This window comes from Grampus griseus, assembly GCF_964374135.1.
Source record: "Grampus griseus genome assembly, chromosome: 8".
Classification (NCBI taxonomy): Eukaryota; Metazoa; Chordata; class Mammalia; order Artiodactyla; family Delphinidae; genus Grampus; species Grampus griseus.
Genome location: NC_139002.1, coordinates 44,485,209 through 44,505,143, shown reverse-complemented (window position 1 = coordinate 44,505,143; position 19,935 = coordinate 44,485,209). Strand labels below are relative to the sequence as shown.

Below are 19,935 nucleotides of genomic sequence, written 5' to 3'. Positions count from 1 at the left end.
TGATACGGGCCTACAACAGGAAATAGGAAAAATATCAAATAAACAACCTAACCTCACACCTAAAGGAACTAGAAAATAAAAAGAACAAATGAAACCCAAAATTAGTAGAAGATATTGAAGATCAGAATGAAAATAAGTTAAATAGAGACTAAAAAAAATAAGAAAGATCAATGAAACTAAGAGCTGGTTTTTGAAAAAAATAAACAAAATTGGTAAACCTTTAGCCAGACTTATCAAGAACAAAAGAGAAATGGCCCAAATAAATAAAATAAAATATGAATGAGTAGAAGTTACGACTGACACCACAGAAGTACAAAGGACCATAAGAGATTACTATGAACAATTATATGGCAATAAAACGGACAAACTAGAAGAAATGGATAAATTCCTAGAAACATACAGTCTCCCAAGACCAAATCAGGACTAAGTAGAAAATATGAACAGATCAATTACTAGTAATGAAATTAAGTCAGTTGTTAAAAAAACAAACAAACAAACAAAACCTCCCAACAAACAAAAGTCCAGGATCAGATGACTTCACAGGTGAATTCTACAAAACATTTAAAGGAGAGTTAACACCTATTCTTCTCAGAGTATTCCAAAAAATTTAAGAAGAAGGAACACTTCTGAACTCATTCTACGAGGGCAGCATCACCCTGATAACAAAAATAAAGACATCACACACAAAAAATTGCAGACCAATATCACTCATGAACATAGATGCAAAAATCCTCAACAGAACATTAGTAAGTTGAGTTCAATAGTACATTAAAGGGATCATACACCATGATCCAGTGGGGTTTATCCTACAGATGCAAAGATGGTTCAGTACTCACAAAGCAATGAATGTGCTACACCACATTAACAAGTTGAAGAATAAAAGTCATATGATTGTCTCCATAGATGCAGAAAAAGCTTTTGACAAAAGGCAACGTCCATTAAACCCTCCACAAAGTGGTGTAGAGGGAATGTATCTCAACATAATAAAGGCCACACATGACAAACCCATAGCCAACATCATACTCAACAGTGAAAAGCTGAAAGCATTTCTTCTAAGATCAGGAAAAGGACAAGGATGCCCACTCTTGCCACTTTAATTCAATATCAAGTTGCAAATCCTAGCCACAGCAATCAGATAAGAAAAAGAAATAAAAGGAATCCAAACTGGAAAGGGAAAAGTAAAACTTTCACTGTTTGCAGATGACATAATACTATACATAGAAAACCCCAAAGACTCCACCAAAAAAAAAAATCTATTAGAAGTATTCAATGAATTCATTAAAGTTGTAGGATACAAAATTAGTATTCAGAAATCTGTTGCATTTGTATATATTAACAACAAATTATCAGAAAAAGAAATTAAGAAAACAAGCCCATTTAAAATCACATCATAAAGAATAAAATACTAGGAAGAAATCTAACCAAAGTGGTAAAAGATTTGTACTCAGAAAACTATAAGACATTGATGAAAGAAACTGAAGATGACACAAACCAAAGGAAAGATATGCCCTCCTCAGGGATTGGAAGAATTAATATTGTTAAAATGACCATACTACTGAAGGAAATCTACAAATTCAATGTAATCTCTATCAAAATACCAATGGTATTCTTCAAAAACTAGAACAAATAATCCTAAAATTTGTATGGAACCACAAAAGATCCTGAATAGCTAAGGCAATCTTGAGAAAGAACAAAGCTGGAGGTATCACACTCTCTGATTTCAAATGATCATACAAACCTACAGTAATCAAAACAGTATGCTATTGGCACAGAAACAGACACATGGATCAATGAAACAGAAAAGAGAGCTCAGAAATAAACCTACACTTACATGGAAAATCTATGACAAAGGAGGCAGGAATATACAATGGAGAAAGATACTCTCTTCAATAAATGGTGTTGAGAAAACTGGGCAGCTACTTGCAAAAAATTGAAACTGGATCACTTTCATATACAATATGCAAACATAAACTCAAAATGGATTAAAGACTTAAATGTAAGACCTGAAAATATAAAACCCCTAGAAGAAAACATAGGCCGTATGCTCTTTGACATCAGTCTTAGCAATGTTTATTGGATCTGTCACCTCAGGCAAGGGAAACAAAAGCAAAAATAAATAAATGGGACTACATCAAACTAAAAAGCTTTTGCACAGAAAAGGAAAACAGTAACAAAATGAAAAAATGAATGGGAGAAGATACTTTCAAGCAATATATCTGATGAGTGGTTACTATCCAAAATATATAAAGAACTGATACAACTTAACATCAAGAAAACAAACAGTGAAATTTAAAAGTCAGTGGAGGACCTCAATGGACATTTTCCCAAAGAATACAGATAGAGTGTCAACAGACACATGAAAAAATAATCAACATCACTAATCATCAGGGAGATGCAAATCAAAACCACGAGATACCACCTCACACCTGTCAGAATGGCTAGTATCAAATAACAAGTGGTGGCAAGGATGTAGAGAAAAGGGAACTCTTGTGCATTGTTGGCAGGCTTGTAAATTGGTGCAGTCACTGTGGAAAACAGTATGGAGGGTCTTCAAAAAAGTAAAAATAGAACTATCATACATTGAGCAATTTCACTTCTGGGTACTTACCCAAAGAAAACAAAAACACTAACTTGAAAAGATATATGCACCCCAGTGTTCATTACAGCATCATTTATAATAGCCAAGACATGGAAGCAGCCTAAATGTCCATCAATAGATAAATGGATAAAGAAGATGTATGTATACACAGTGAAATATTACTGAATCATAAAAAAAAGAAATCTTACTATTTGCGACAACACGGACGGATGTAGAGGGTATCATGCTAAGTGAAATAAGTTAGAAAGACAAATGCCATATGATCTCACTTATATGTAAAATCTAAAAACAAACAAACAAATGAACAAAACAAAACAAAATACATACAGAGAACAAATGGGTGGTTGCCAGAGGGAAGGGTAGAGGTGGGGGCATTGGGCAAAATAGGTAGAGGGGATTAAGAGGTACAGACCTCCAGTTATATAAGAGAAATAAGCCACGAGGGTATAATATACAGTATAAGGGATATGGCCAGTAATATTGTAATAACTTTGTATAGGGATAGATGTTACTAAACTTATTGTGGTGATCATTTCCTGATGTACATAAATGTTGAATCACTAGGTAGTACACCTGAAACTAACATAATATTGTGTTCAGCTGTATTTTAATAAAAATGGATCGTTAAATAAATAAATAAACAAATAATTCCTCTCTAGCTACACCGACCCCCTCCCTGATCCTCAAGCATTCCAGGCATGCTCCTGCCTCTGGGCCCTTGTACTTGCTGTTCCTTCTACCTGGAATATCTGCCTCAGAGATGTGTAGAGCTATTCCCTTCCCAATTCAGGTCTTTCCTCTAATATCATCCTCTCTGTGAGATTCCTCTGATATCCTGTCTAAATCTCATCTCCATTCCACTCCCCCAACGCACTCCCTATTTCCTTTCCCGACATTTTTTCCTTACCACCATCTAGAACAGTTCCTAGAACAATGCCTGGCACATAGTAGGTCCTCAACAAATATTTGTTGAATGAATTAAAGAACTGTCCCCTCTAATTTAGACTATCCCTTCTGTTTTCTTTTCCTCCCTAACCCTACTAACACTAATCCTATCCATGTTTCAGGGCCCCAGGAGCACTTCCTTCATGAAGTCCACCATGGTTGCAGATACTAAAATTAAGCTTTCTCTTCCAAACTCTCTATCACTTTCTCTATACAAGCATACCTTGTTTTATTGCTCTTTGTGAATATCGTGTTTTTCACACATTGTAAGTCTTTCACAACCCTGTGTTGAGCAAGTCTATAGACACCAGTTTCCCAATAGCATTCGCTCACTTCATGTCTCTGTGTCACATTTGGTAATCCTAATTAGGTAATCCTAATTTCACACTTTTTTCATTATTATTATATTTGGTATGGTGATCTGTGATCAGTGTTCTTTGCTGCTACTACTGTGACTCACTGAAAGATCAGATGATGGTTACCATGTTTTAGCAATACAGAATTTTTAAATTATGGTATGTACACCTTTTTTAAGACATAATGCTATTGTACACTTAATAGACTACAGTATTGTGTATAAACATAACTTTTATATGCACTGGGAAACCTAAAAGTTTGTGTGACTTACTTTACTGCAGTATTTGCTTTATTGTGTTTGTCTGGAACCAAATTTGCAGTATCTCATAGGTATGCCTGTACCTCTGTCAGGTACCCTACACACTCTATTATAGAAATGTGGGCATACTTAGGGGAAGGAGAATTTGAAACATCCAGTTCCCAAGTCAGTCCATCTCTACCTTCCTCCATGAAACTCCCTAAATGGAGGCAGAGTTACTCTACCTGAATGATTCTATTTCCAGAAAACTCACTGGGCAGCAGTAGCCTTTGAGGCCATGCTTAGAGGTTTGACCTTGAGCCTAAGCCAGGTACTGCAACTCAGCCTCCCAACCAACTATCAAGGTTCGGCAGTAGGTGCTTTCGTGGCTATTAAAAGAGAGTAGGTAGTTTGATTCTCATTCTTTTGTTTTTCCTCTAATGAGCAGAAGAGAGAGATCTAGGTTTAAATTCCTGCTTGATGTCTTCCTAGCTTTGGGACTTGGACAAGTTACTTAAATCTCTAAAATTCCAGTTTAATCACCTTTAAATGGTGACCTTTATCTTGCAAAGGGGATGTGAGAATGAAATGTTATAGAAAAGCCATCCATACCTTGCACAGAGCCTGGCACAAGGTAGACGCTTCATAAATAGTAACTGAACCAAAATGTAAATCATAATAACCTTTAGTCACTGTGTTTTGTGGTTAAGACTTTGGAGAATGAAAGCAAGCCAAAGGTCTCTCCTCATGTGATGCCCAGGAGAGCTCTCTGGCCATCATCTTTCAGGCTCCCTTCCTGATTTTTCTTTATGCCTTGTGGACAACAGACAGCAATTGGCACAAAGGCCAACTGAGCCTTATTCATTTGTAAATCAAATCACAGTGCTTGGGGCCTGGTTACTGTACTGCTTGTTGAATTGGATGGGGGCAAGTATGAAAATTTGCATTTGTATGACACTTTAAAAAATAACTTCTGCATATATCAGTTATGTGCATCAATACCCTATCCACACTGTAGAGATAAAGAAGTGGAGTTGTAGACAGGTCAAGTATGTTTTCCAAGGTCACAGAGATAATAAAAATCAGAAGTAGACAAGAATTTCTAACACCAAGATCAATGTCCTTTTTGCTACTCTATTGCTTTTCACTAGAAATATGCACTCCCTGAACAATATTACTGTATCACGTTTTAAAAATACTCTGATTAAGACGTAAAGTTAGGGAAAACAAACCAGTAACAAGATTAGATCTTTCCTGGAAAGTGCTGTGTTTTTGTTTCCTTAAATAATGCCCACTAGCTCTGCTTAAGACCTGGGCCCAGAAGCTGACTGAGAGCAAGAGCTTGAAAACCAAAGGACACACGCGTTTGTGCACAACCTGCCGAGTCCTTTGGTGTTGTTTGGGCATCTGGGAACAATTGGCCTCTTTGGGCAGCATTAGGGTCTTGAGGAAGTTCCTGGTGACTATTTTCCCTTGTCACCCAAACATTCCAAATGATTGCAAATTCAAAAACAAAAAAAAGAAAAAAATCTGCCAGAAGAAAAGTGATGGAAGTTTAACCTTTGTAATTTCTCCTTAAGTCATTTTGATGCAGGTGGTTTTTTCCCCCTTCACTGATTTTATCTATCTATCTATCTATCATCTATCTATTTTTATGAAGTATAGTTAATTTACAATATTGTTAGTTTCAGGTGTGCAGCGTAGTGATTCAGTATTTTTGCATGTGTTTTTAAAGAAAGGTATCTTAATCTGATTTAGCATTCAGGATGCAACAGGGGTCAATTCAGTGAAATTCAAGTTTGAATTCTGCTCACACCATTTCATCTACTTTTCAGTCTTTTTCCTCCATTAGAAGAAGCAGCTCATGGATGGGCTGTGACCTTCAGGTAGCTAAGAGAGCTCTGTTAAAATGTGTGCTAACAAAATAAATACTTTACAAAACACTTAAATATCATAAAACTCAATGAGCTAGGAGCTATTTCCACTAAAGATGAAGAAACTAAGGAAATCAAGATGACTGTCAGTAACTGACAAGCTTATCTTTTTGTGGATGCGGGGTCTGGTACCCACATTTGAAAGCAATTTATGCAATAGGCTCGATATTTGTAGCTATGGGGGAGATACTGGCTACTTAGGGAATTCTTGTGCCTCCTATCTCTTTAGACTTAGATCTCTGTCTGTCTCCACCCCCTCCCTAAATCACACATATGAAGGGGGTGAATCTGCAAGATGCTGTCTTACTTTGTGTTAGAGGGTGCACGTCAACTACTAAGAGCAGCAGAGCAAAGAGGATAAGAGTACAGATTCTGAAACAAGGCAGCAGGTTAGAGTCACAGCTCTGCTACTTACCAGCTGTGTGACTTTGGCCAAGGTCGTTAGCCTCTCTGTGCCTGAAAAAATGGGTTTAATAATAGTAACTTACTAATAGATTTATACAAGGATTAAGTGAGTTTATACTTATTAAGCATTTGATTAAATAAATTGATCTGTGTTACTTGGTCCCTGACCCAAGTTCTGTTACTAATGATCTGGTTTGTTTCTTTCGGTTCAAAATATAAAGATCTGGAAGAAGTATGTTGCCAAGCAGAGACATTAACATACTGTGTTCTTTGAGGAATAAAAGAAAGGGTGAAACAGTGAGTAAGGGGAACAGAAGCAGGATGCGAGGTAAGACAACTAGACAGGGCTGTATGATATAGGGCTTTGGAGTGTTTTTATCAGAGAAAGATCATGTTTTCATTTAAAAAATTTTACATTGAGGATGGAAAATAGAATGAGAGTGGGAAAACCTAGGGAATAATGAAATAGGATGCTAAGAGCTGATGGTGGCTTAGTCCAGGGTAGGAGTCTAATTATATGTAGAAAGCAGGGAGAATAGGATATGTTAGTGGATTGGATGTGAGGTGTTAAGGAAAAAGAAGAATCAAGGATTAGTTCAAGTTTTCATTTTTAAGCAACTAGATGGATTAGAATGACATTGAGTGTGAAAAATCGGTTGGTGTGGGTGTGGAATCAGAAGTGCTGTTTGACATGTTAAACGGGGAGATCAGTCAGCGTCCAAAGCAATTGACCAGGCAAGAGATATTGGTGGCTTAGATTAGGGTGATAGCAGTCAAGACGGTGAGAAGTGTTCAGATTCAGGACATGCTTTGAAAATAGAACTGACATGACCCGCTGACTGATTGGATGTGTTGCAGATATCAGACTTCTTTTTGAGCTCCTGATCACTCTTTCAAAATATGTAGAGATGCTAGACTAATTTTATTGGCTGTATAGTGTTCCCTTGTATGGATGTATTTTTACTGGTTTCAGAATGTCTTACAATTTCTTGCTTGGGTTACTACAACAGTCTCCTAACAGATCCGACTGCCTCCAATCTTGCCCTGCTCAAATCTTTGTATTTTCAGTGTAGATATACAGTGAGTGGTCTTTCTTAAGCACAATACTGATTTTGTTAGTCTTCTATTAAAACCATTCAATTGATAACCAAATTATACCCTAAATACCTTGTCCTGACCTTCAAGACCTTTTCCTGTCTTGCCCTCTATTTGCCTCTCTGTTCTGATCCATCATACTCTATGCACCAGCTATTTGGAACTTCTGGCAGCCACGTAATACACTCTTCTCTCCTGTATCTGGGCATCTGTGCATTTCCCGCCATATATCTGGACCATACTTTCTTTTAGATTTTCTACTTATTAATTTGTGTGTGTCTAGGACTCACCTCCACTCAGAAGTCGTTCATGACCCTCCTCCAGTTCAGAATTAAGGTTTTTCTCTGTTCTCCTATAGCACTGGTGCTGATGTTTATCATATACTAAGCACCCTATAAAGACATTGCCTGTTTACACATCTGTCCCTAATCTAGACTTAAGGTTCTGCTTTGTCCTCTTGTAGCACTGATGGCGACCCATGGCTGATTTCTAGTATACTGTGGGCTCCCTGAGGACAAAGATTCTGTGCCATTCACAGAGGTAGCCCTTGTGCCTTCCACGGCCTCTGACACATAATTGGCACTATTAATATATACCAAGAATATGAATGAGGCCTGATGCATGACAGGATGTCTCAAAGGGTGTCACCAAATACCAGGTCTGGTCTTCAGATCGTCAAATCAGTTTATTAGAGCAATCATTGCTTTGTAGAATGGCACTAAATAAAACTAAACAGCAATACGAGTTTACAACAGAATCTGCCAGGTGGCCCATACAATCCCATTAAGCAATCCTCTGTGCTTCCACCATCTAGTCAAACTTCATGTGAAAAATTCTGGTCTAATCAAGATGAAGTAAGCACTCTCCACCGTGTTTCTCCCGCGGAATGCAGTTGAAAACCCCGAGTGGAATGATTGGAAGAGCCTTCTGAGGATTCTGAAAAGTGGTACCAAGTGGACTGGGGAAGGAAAGCAGAATTGAAAATACCACCGAGCCATGCATGAGATTCTTGGATCTTTTCCGCCAGAGTCTCCAGGCCTAGACTCGAAGGCAGCCCAAAACTTGGAACTGTGCACCAGACAGAAAGAGCTCTATGAGATGCTCTCCTTTCTGGTCTGAAGACTGGAAAGGGGCACCCTACAAGTCAGAGAGAGTGAGGGAAATTCCATTTGTGTTTTTTATTTGTTCGTTTTCTTATGCAAGCCCCCGGGCAGCCCTGCAGAGATGGTGTGGCAAAGACCATGGTGGCTGTGCAAGCACCTATAATTCAGGGTGGAAACCCTTGTCTATGACCAAAGGAACTGTCCCAAAAGTATGGGGAAACTCCCTATTGCTTTTTTCCTCTTTCTAGCCTCCCCCCACTTGGCTCCCATGGCAGTCTAGTTGGGGAATAGGTTGTGTGAGGCAGAGGTAGAAACTAAAGCCTAGATTTTTGCCCAGAGGACCAAGAAGGGGATGGGAGAGGCTAGGAGCTGAAAAGTGTCAGGGAGACCATGGAGAGGGGGGAGCTCAAGAAAATGATCACATAAAATTGAGTATGAACTCCTGGGCTCCCCAGTGAGTTGTGCAGCCATGGATTTGACCCTACTTAGCACACCAGAGTTTTCAGAAGTGAACTACAGGATAGAACACTGCCTAAGTCCAGGACTTACCACTCAGTGGGGGGCACACGTGCAGTAAACTCTGATAGAACCGCAGAGGCTTTGAGAACTGCACTGACAATGGAACCACAGCCCACAGAAGGCAGGTATGAACTTGTAGCCTAAAGCGAACCAGGCTGATTTCCCGTTTTTTAAGGATCAATGTTCTCTATAAGGTAACATTATATTTGAAATATCTAGAATCATAAGAGGACACCTGGAGTAAAGGGACTGTCTTTGATTACTTGGCGGTGCTGTAAGAGTTCCACCACCTTTTACCGATCTTCTGCCTACATTTCCAATCTGTCTGCTCTCCTTTGGTTGACACAGCCTTTCTTTAGCTGTCTTAATAGAACTCAGAATTATATTCAGTTCCTTTGTTCTTGCTGCTTAGGCCCTAGAGAGAAATTCTGGCTCATTAGGTAATTTATTTGTTGACTCATTCAGAGATGAATTAAGTTACTGATTAAACAGACATTTATTGAGTCCTTACTGTATGTCAGACATTCTGCTGGATGTTGGTAATACCAACATGAGTAACATGGTATCTCTATCCTCAGAAACACTCAGCCTATAAGGGACTGGCTCAGCGATAGAAGTTTGTGATGGGCCCAAGGAGTTTCACCTTATTAGGCAAGTTTTGAAGTCCTGAGTGCACATATTGAAACGGATCATTTTATCCAGCCCTCTTTTCTCAGCTACTAAGTCGTAGGAAAGAGAGGACATGTTAATTCTTTGGCATGTTAATGCACAAAAGAACTAGACTTCATTTAGCAGTTATTTACTGTGTTCAAGGATTATTTTTTAGCGTCTACTAAAGGCCAGGCCCACTGTAGGCACGGGGATTTGCGCCAGGCCAAACTTGCCAGCTGCTCTGAGGCTGGATCTGCCCCACAGCAGCCTGGAGAGAGGAAATGGAAGCAGGGAAGGATGGCTGTTCCCTCTTTGTTTCTTTCCTCAAAACTGGATTCCCTGATTTAGAACACTTAACATTCAATCCTAATTTTACTATTGTTTAATCATATCAGAGGGCTCCAAAGGGATAAGCAGAAACTGAAATCCTTCAATATGTGATTACAATTTAATTTTACAGCACTCAAAACATGTTCTTTAATTCATCTGGGGAGCCGGAACTTTGAAGTAGCTGTTAAACAAAGGGAAATCAGACTGTCTTAATGCAGAATCAGAGAATGTCTGAGATACAAGGGACTTTAGAAAGCATCTAGTTCTAGAAGCTGCAGAAAGCAATCTCTTGGGCTGAATTTGGCCTTTAGTTATGTTTTGTTTGGCCTAAGTGCCATTTTATGGAAATTTCACAGAAAAATCTAGCTTTTTAGGCTCTCTTGGAAAGATCAGAAGATATCACAGTACTGGCTTCAGACTCTCACATGGCAAATGCTGACCTACTTCTGTCTTTTACATCATTTCTTTGGCTCTGTACTCATTGGAGATTGGGACCTCATAATCTGGTCCAATAAACTCAATGGAGGAAAATAAGGCCAAGAGAGGGAAAAGTACTTCCCTGAAGTCGTACGTTTGGTTAGTGGCAGCCGGCCCCAGACCCTTGGCGTCCAAACTCTTGGACTAGTGCTGTTTTCATATGGGAGGCAAAGGAAACCATGATTTAACATTGTTTTCAGCAAATGAACTTATGACCATAGAGCAATGAAAGCAGCAACAATTTATTAAAAAAAAAAAATCCCAAGTTAGTTCTCTGTGTTAGCCCTTATACTAGATACTGAAATACTTTGGGATTGTCTTCATTACTTCCTTTCTACCCACCAGTAGGGGAAAGATAGTAAAGGGAAGGAGGATGTAAGGGAAGAGATTCAAGGGAAGGAGATTATAAATCTACAAGAGTCCATTGGATAACATATTGTAACATGGCAATGAAAAAAACTGCCGTGAAACAAATTCTCCCCACTCATTTATTTTTCAAATCTACTCATTCCTCATGCATCTGGCAGACGGATTCCATGTATGCTCAGTGGCTAAGACAATAATTTGTTTCCTGCTGTGACAGAAGGGCAGAGCATCCCCCAAGCCAGAATTAATCTTCTGCCATTACGTGGCTTATGCAGAAATGTGCTTATACCTCTGACATGTAATGCTTTCTGCCATGCAGTAGAATTATCTATGTGCTTATCTGTGCCCACTGCAGAGTAAAAGCATCCTGAAGACCAAAACTGTCTTGTTTATACTGTATCCTCCACAGTTGCTAACACAGTGGCATCGAGTGAGCAATCCATTCCTTCATTTAACATTTACTAAGCACCTCTTTTCTGCAAAAGCCTCTAAACATATCATGAGATTCAGGGATTAGTTCAGAATAGACCATCAGCTTCATGCAGATTGGGCCCACATTGATCTTGCATATATTGTATTTCCAGCACCCAGAACAGTGGTCAATATTGTCACTAATATATTGGTGGGTCATATGAACTATGGATAAATACAAATAGACTTACTGTATAGTGATCCAGACAGAGAAATGCATGTTATAATGAAGATGCAGTTGCAGGTAGCTTCTTGGGAGCATAGGTTAAGATCAGTAAAATAAAAAACTGGTTAGGTGACGTAGGGCTTGGACAGAGACTAGTGATGTCAAGCTGGAAGGAACAGCCTACAAAAGGATTAAAGAAACTGATGACGTCATATAAATCATTCAACCTTTTCCCCAACACTGTATGTGGGCTTTTCTGTGTCAGGAAGCATGTCAACACCGGGAACCCAGAGCTGTAGCCATAAGCCTAGAGAGACACCAGTTTGTAATATCCGTAGCTACTCCAGTTGAAACTGCGCCTGAAATACAGGCAGTTGACCCCTAAATGCTCATATTGAAATGCAAATGAAGGCAGCATCTGCAGAAAGAAGACGTGTCTTCAGGGAGTTACAGAAACTCAACAGAGATTGTACACTTCTGTGTGCAGAACACCAAATTTTAAATTTAAATGATTCACCATGAACAGCCGGTTGGCAGCCCCTCTGATGGATATGTTATTTCAGATAGCATATCTCTTTCATTCACATTACAGTATTTTGAGGAACTTCCATATGGTATGTAAATGAAGGAAGAATGCCACAGGGATATGAAGGCTGGTGGTAATGATATTATTAAAAAAGGGTATGTGGCAAAAAGCCATAGCATTCCACTCTCCTTACTATACTAAGACCAAACTCCTAGGCCAGACCTTTCTTATTTGGCTCTACCCATTGGTCCATCTTCACCGCTATTCTTTTTCATTTTAATCGTGTTTCATAATATTTCCTGGAGACTTGGCTTTCCCATCTCTATATGATGAGCTTCCTATCATATTTTAAAACATGGTTTAATGGTCACTTTACTGTGAAGCCTTGCTAGAGTTTCTCAGGTAGAATTTGATAATTCTTTTTCCAGGGCTTCCTCCTTTGGAAAATAAAGAAAATAATACCTTCTTTTAGAGTTGTGACAATTAGAGACAATACATGTAGAAGTCAAGACTCCATAATGGTACTACATAGGACACTATTGCCGTTGTTGTACACCTAGTACAATTTAATACAAGAAGTCACTAGATTAGTCTAAGATATTTGTAAAATTAGCACTCCGTACCTTTGAAAATTTGAGAATTACTGTATGCTTTATTCACAAAATGTTCCAGAGTTTATGCTTCTGAAAATAAGTGATGCTAAAAATTTAAGTTCCATTAAAACTTTTACTTCTAATTAAAAATAACAAGCATGCTAAATGAAAACCCTATCTCATATAGTAAGCACTATAATTGAAGTGAAGTACAAAATTGAAAAAAAAGAATTACACTGCAGTGTAGAAACCTGCAAATAATTCAGCTACAAAATGCAGAGTTTGCAAATTGTACACATGGAAGATTAATTATCATGTCTAATACAAGAGACTTGATTAGGGTAGAAGGATTTGTATAAAATGAGACATTGGATCATTTTTATCAAAAGGTATTCATGAAGCACCTTCTTCAGACTGTGCTAGTTACTGTGCCACTTGTACTAGCTTCTTTATTCTAGATGTTACTTTAGAATCACAAGAATATCGCTTTCGACCATGACAATGATTATTTTCTATAAACCATTTTATTTTGAATTATTCAAAGGCAGTCATTAGAGGAGAAGAGATGGGAGAAGAAGGTATCCCACACATGCTAGATGCTATGTGCTTGACATTCATTACCTTATTTAACCCTTGCAGCAAACATAAAAGCCAAGCATTAATTTCTGCCTTTGTTTAGATGAGAAAATTTGGGCTCAGAGAGTTAAAATAAAATGCCCAGTAACAGAAAGCTAAAACTGAGGAAAGCAGGATTTCAAACTCAGTTTGATCTGGCTCTACAGACTGACCTTTCTGCACCAGTATCTCCCGTTTTTGTAAACACAACAAGGTTACTTTTGTAAATGTCAGTTTCCTTCCCTTGAAAATGAGAGTAATCATCCTTACTAACTTCTGAGGATAGCACTTGAGCAAACAAATGAGAAGTTATAGGTAAAAGATTCTGATTAATAGTAATGGGCAATATTTAGTGAGAAATTACTGTTGTTCTAATTTAGCCATTACAAAAGCTCTGTAAGTAGCTACTACTGGGATATGTTAACGTTAGTTAACTAGTCTCTCTCTTTTTTTTTTTTTTTTTTAAGGAAACTGAGGTTCGCAGACATGAAACAATTTTTCTAAGGACTAATAGATTGAAAACACATCAAATTGTAAAGCACTGCTAGTATCTGGATTGAACATTTTTCAAACACTTTAGCACTGTATTGACATAGAGAATCATGGAGGGGTATAATATAAGAAACCATTCTTTGAAGTATTAACTTTCTTATCTTCTAGACTCTAAACCCATGTCCCATGGGTTTGTTTTGCGTTTACAGAAGGCAGCACAATATAATTGAAAGAACATAGATTCAAATTTTAGCTCTTTATTTGTCAGTTATATGTCCTTGCCTGGGCAAGCCCGGAAATCTCTTTGAGCCTCAGTTTGCTCATCTGTAAAATAACAACAACAATAATAATATCTGAGGATCAAGAGAGAGCAAGTGAACGAAAGAGCAAGAGGAAACCTTGAACTGTTTTACAGTTCTAATAAGTTAGTGTTATTATTTTATAATCTACAGATCTGAGAACAAGTTATACCAGTTCTCCAAAGAAATCTCTGAGCTGGCTCATTCTGGCCTGATAACTATCTCCAGTGAAGCAATTCAGAACTGAGACTTTATTGTCCTTTGAAAAGAAATCCTGCTTCTTAAGTCTAATTATTGCTGGAGGTCAAGGTGGGACCTGTCCTTGGATATGTTAACTGCGGCCCATCCATAGATGTCTCTGCACAGTGTCTGAAATATTCTTCTCTGCTTAGTCTCCAGGATTGATCCATTTTTTTTAAAAGCAGAGTGGAAAACCATGGAGTTAAAACATTAAAGGATTCACAAAGACATTTCAACTGTATACAATCCCTTATCTAAAAAAACCATTTTCTAAAATATTATCGTGTATTAGAAGTAATAAAGATAAGCAACTGCTTAAATACAGTTTACCTTACCATTATGAATATGCCTTGATTTCATTATAACCTGGACTTCAGTCCCTTTGGTTCATGGGATCGCCAAGTCAGCACAAGGCTCAGAGCTGCATGCTGGCGGGGAACTATGGAAGGGAGGGGACACCTGTCTCTTGACACCTGGTCTTTTAGTAAACATGTAAAATACATTCCTTTATTCATTCAGCAGGTATTTACTGAGCACCAGCTATATATCGGAGTTGTTCTAGCCGACTTTTCAGCAAGTATTTGTTAAGCACTTAGGGTATTTAATGATCTATAAAAATGCCTAGTGACAGCAGGGAAGTCAATTCCATGTGTGTGCACATGGTTTCGCTTATTTGGAGTTACACAGCCTAAAGTTTGAGACTGCTTTGCTACTTACTAGGTGTGTAATCTTGGGCAAGTGATTTAACCTCACTAAGTATTTTTTCTTCCTTTTTCAATAAAAGGACACTAAGCTGTCTCATAAGATTGTTGGGAGCATAAAATGAGACAGAACCTAGCAAATTTAATAAGCAAATAACTGCTTATTAAATGCTAATTATGATGATGATGGTAATGAGACCACTTATATCATTTCCTGTTATTGAATTAAGCTATAGTAATCTTCACTATTTGGCTGCCTAGAATCCAAATCCCTTCCTAATATTGATGAACTCCTCATTGTACTTAGATTCTAGAAGGCTGTATATTCCTTTCATTAGGGAAATTAAAGTAGCCTTATCCTCTTGCATTCTCCGTGCCCTGGTTGCCAGGTAATAGGAATGCGACCCAGGCTCAGTGAATTGGAAGCTCCCTCCCAGGAATCTGGGGAAAGTGAAGTAAATCAAAGGATGGCCAGTATTTATTTACAATGAAGTGAGCGGAGTGGGTCCAAGTGCAGTTATACTCTGGCCAAATTGCTAGAAGCTGAGCTTCTTGTTTCATGGCCCTTGGGAGCTGGTCCAAGTTTCCAAACTTAGTCCTCCAGCTACCAGTAGATCCTGGGAGGCCACAATATTCTTCCAAGTAATAGTATTTATTTATAGTTATATTTATTTATTTTACTTAAGAGAGCCAAGCTAACATTGGTTTCCAGTGATTACAACCCAGATCCTGACATGAGTCAAATTCTTGTTTGGAAAAGCAACCTGTTACCAGCTGGGCAACTACTTACTAATTATTTGAATTCCAATTCTACGGTTAATTTTTATGATAATTACTGGTTTAACTTTATCCGGTATTCTATGGGTTTATATGGGTGCCTACAGTCCAACAGAGGCAAATTATTTAATTTTATATTGAAGTAGAACCATGGACCAAAAGATTTCCAGAGCTGAATTATTTGACAAAGAGAATGCAGACATCAAATTTAATTCACAATTCCTCACCAGGATAGCAGATGCCTTGCACTGTGGAAGCTGATTTCACAATGGAGAACGTTCTCCAGTTACCTGTGACCATTTGAACCAGCTAATTCAGTTTAGAGAAAGAATCACCAGATGAATTTTCTTCTCTCTCATCACTAATTGAGGTTTAATTAAATACTGCCTTAGAGCATAAAAGGAAACCCTGGTCCATGCCTACTTCTTTACCTTATCCAAAGAAACTGAGAGACATGGAAGGAAGGAAAAATAACAACAGAGAAAGTGCAATTGGAAACTGAAAATTTCAGGCATCAAGGGAACTCCTAGGAAAGAAAATTTGCCATGTGCTTCTGAGACGGTCAGTTCAAACACCAATTTTGTTGTCCAAATCTCCCACATGGTGTCCAATTACAGCTAGTTATCCAGGGTTTAAAAAACATTCCCCCCCCCCACTTTGAAGCAATTTACTATATGTTAGTTAAAATGTCCTAACCATAAAGCACCCTTGAATATTGTTTTTATATTTTGCTAGAATTTCCCAGATAGAACATATGCCAATTCAAGCAGAATGTGGAAAACATTTTAACATTTGTGGAAGCACGAGTTTGCACATGGTTTATAAATGCACAAACCTCTTGTGTTTCTCTCTACTGTGCCCTGTAGAGGTTTGTGACTTAGAATTGTTTGAGTTGCATTTTTCATACAGTGTGAATTTTGGCTGAATTCTTTTTTAGAATCACATTCTTTTATTTATTCTGAAGTGTTGAGATTCTTAGCTCTACGAAATTGCTAGAGAAAAATATTGTGCAGAAGAAAAATGCTAATAATGATATGGTTTATTGAATTTTACTGAATGCTGGAGACTAAGTGCTATGTACTGAATTGTGTCCCCTCAAAATTCACATGTTGAAGTCCCAGCTGCCAGTGTATTGATATTTAGGATACGGTCTTTGGGGCGTATTTGGGATGGGGCCTATGAGGTGCGAGGGTGGGGCCCTCATCATGGGATTAGAGTCCTTGTAAGAAGAGATACCAGAGAGCTTGCTCTCCTTCTCTCTGCCATGTGAGGAGGTGGCTCTCTGCAAGCCAGGAAGAGGTCCTCACCACAACCCAACCATACTGGCACCCTGATCTTGGTTGGGCTTAAATATCCCAGTCTACTCTATTTTGTTACGGTAGCCTGAACTGACTAAGACACTGTTAAGTGCTTCCTAGGTACTAGTCGATGTTCTTCTCATAAGGCCTCTATCAAGTAGGCATTTAATATCACCCCAAACTTACATCCGAAGAAAGTGTGGAAGGAGAGTTTCAGCAACTTGTGTAGCAAAGCTATTAAGTGGCAGAGCCAGGATATAAATCTAGCCTGTCAAATGCCAAAGCTTGCCCCCCTACTGTGCTGTCTTAACTTTCCATTTATGTAAATCCACCACTCAAGAATCATTTTAAGCACATTTGTCACAGTCATCAATATATAAATTTACCTCATATTTCTTTGTGAAACTTTTTTAGGTCTCTCATGGTCCCTGCTCTTCCTGTAGTTACTGTCTGAAACATATATATTAAGGACAGTTGTCATTGGCTTCTAGCTTTGAGTTCTTCGTGCTTTCATCCAGGTTTCTAGTCTTCTACTGACTTAGTAATTTTGCCCCAGGTGTTCTTCATTAGCACTGCACGTCACTAAGGTACCAGTTCCACTTCTCTTATTTGTCTTTACATATTTCTACCTGTGTAACTTCAAACTTGAAATATTTTGTGTGAAACTCATCTTCTTTACCCACTCTGTCCCCCTTTTCTATTTTCCCTATTAACGAAATTTCTCAATAACCTATAATTGAAATCTTGAAGTCACCCTTGACTCCTCTCCCTGCCTTAACCCTGCAGAGGATCACCAAGGTTATGCCACTCTTCTGTCATCCGACAGTAGATGCTGTTACACCCTCAAATTCCCAGTAGCTTAATGCAATAAAAGTTTATTCCTTGCTCACATCCAGTACTAACCTCTATTTCATCCAATAAACTACAAATGATACTGTCAGATTAACCTTTCTAAACGTGATTTTTGATTATATAATTTTCTGCCTCAAAATTTTTCGTAAATTACTTAATATGTAGAAGAAAATTCCCCATGACATTGCCTAGCATATGCGATCCTTAAGAAATCTTTCCCCACTTTCATTTCCAGGCTTATCTGTTGTGACATTATGACACTTCCACTCTGGTTGAAAAGTATACCCTCCATCGCCTGAACAGGCCTTGTATTTTCTTAACTCCATTCTGCAATTTTTCTAGTCTTCTAAGCTTGGAATACTCTGCCTCAAACTCTCCCTCTCACAGCCCAACCAAACTTCAGGACTCAACTCAAATGCTAACCATATCATTAAGCCCTAATGTCCCCAGACACAAGCATTCTCTACCTTCTGTAATGCCTAGAGCTCTTAAGACCCATTTCATCATTTTCTACTTAACATATATAACCTTATTTTAAAGGTATCCCCAGATAAATTATAATATACCTGAAGGAAGAGATCAACCACTAGCTAATCTTTGCATCCTCTCTTACAACCCTTGAACTAGCTCATGATCTTGCTTAATGGAGGTTCAAAGAAATGATAATTTAATAAAGAAGCTGTAATAGGAGTTTAATAAATGCCCTGAATTTGTATCAATACTTTATTTCTTGAAAAGAAATCATGTGCCACTTAGGTCATATGTAATAACTGCTCTGAGAGTCATGAAGCCTTGAATTAATCAGTAAATATTTTGGAAGCAACAGCTTAGTGGGAGTCACCATGGAAACAGATGCATCCTCTAAGGACTCATTATTGTCCCTAAACAAGCAGAAGCCCTCTTCATAATGGACTTTTCTACTCCAGCACTGCTTTCTCATTTGCTCAGGCTATTGTTTTGGCTTGACCCCTCCTCTCCACTTACCCGTATCACATCCAAGCTGTCCCTTCCAGTTATCCTTGGATACCCTGATCTGCACTGATTTCTCCTATCCATAGACTACCATGACTCTTACTAATTGAGTCACACTTTCCCCCAATGCTTTAAACCTAAGAGGCCTTGTGGCAGAGTGAGCAGAGTGTGGACTCTGGAGTCAGACTGAATTCAGTACTTGTGGTGCAACCTGTCTTGGAAAAACTAGTGAACCTCCCCAAGCCTTAGTTTCCTACTCAACAAAATACGCTACTACTTCCCAAAGAAGTATACGAAGAATAAATGATAGAACTGTACTTGAATTGCCCTGCAATTCAAGGGCCTGGCATAGAGAAGCACTCAGTAAATGGAGGTTCCCTTTCCTTGACTTTCACTAATTAAAAATACCCACTGCTTCCACTGCTACTGTGTGGATCCAAGGCGTCATCTGTCATCTTATTGCTGCGATGACCTTCTTTTTTTTTCTTTTTTAATTTATTTATTTTTGGCTGCATTTGGTCTTCATTGCTGCGTGCAGGCTTTCTCTAGTTGCGGTGAGTGGGGGCTACTCTTCTTTGCGGTGTGCGGGTGTCTCATCGTGGTGACTTCTCTTGTTGCAGAGCACGGGCTCTAGGTGCACGGGCTTCAGTAGTTGTGGCACGTGGGCTCAGTAGTTGTGGCTTGCGGGCTCTAGAGTGCAGGCTCAGTAGTTGTGGTGCATGGGCTTAGTTGCTCTGTGGCATGTGGGCTCTTCCCAGACCAGGGATCGAACCCGTGTTCCCCTGCATTGGCAGGCGGATTCTTTTTTTTTTTTTTTTGGCAGGCGGATTCTTAACGACTGTGCCACCAGGGAAGTCCCATGATAGCCTTCTAATTGTCTCCTTGATTGCTTTTTTGCCCACGCCTACCATTTA

At 38.6% G+C, this 19,935-nt stretch overlaps 1 protein-coding gene and 1 long non-coding RNA gene across 3 annotated transcripts in view; one reads left to right on the top strand and one right to left on the bottom strand.

Annotated features, from left to right (window-relative positions):
• GRM5 (glutamate metabotropic receptor 5) overlaps positions 1 to 19,935 on the bottom strand; it is a gene marked incomplete at both ends in the record, with an annotated part of 539,059 nt that overhangs the window by 94,745 nt on the left and 424,379 nt on the right. The window lies entirely within an intron of this gene.
• The window catches only part of LOC309826002, a 115,165-nt gene that overhangs the window by 94,479 nt on the left and 751 nt on the right, over positions 1 to 19,935 (top strand). The gene's annotated exons all lie outside the window — the stretch shown is intronic.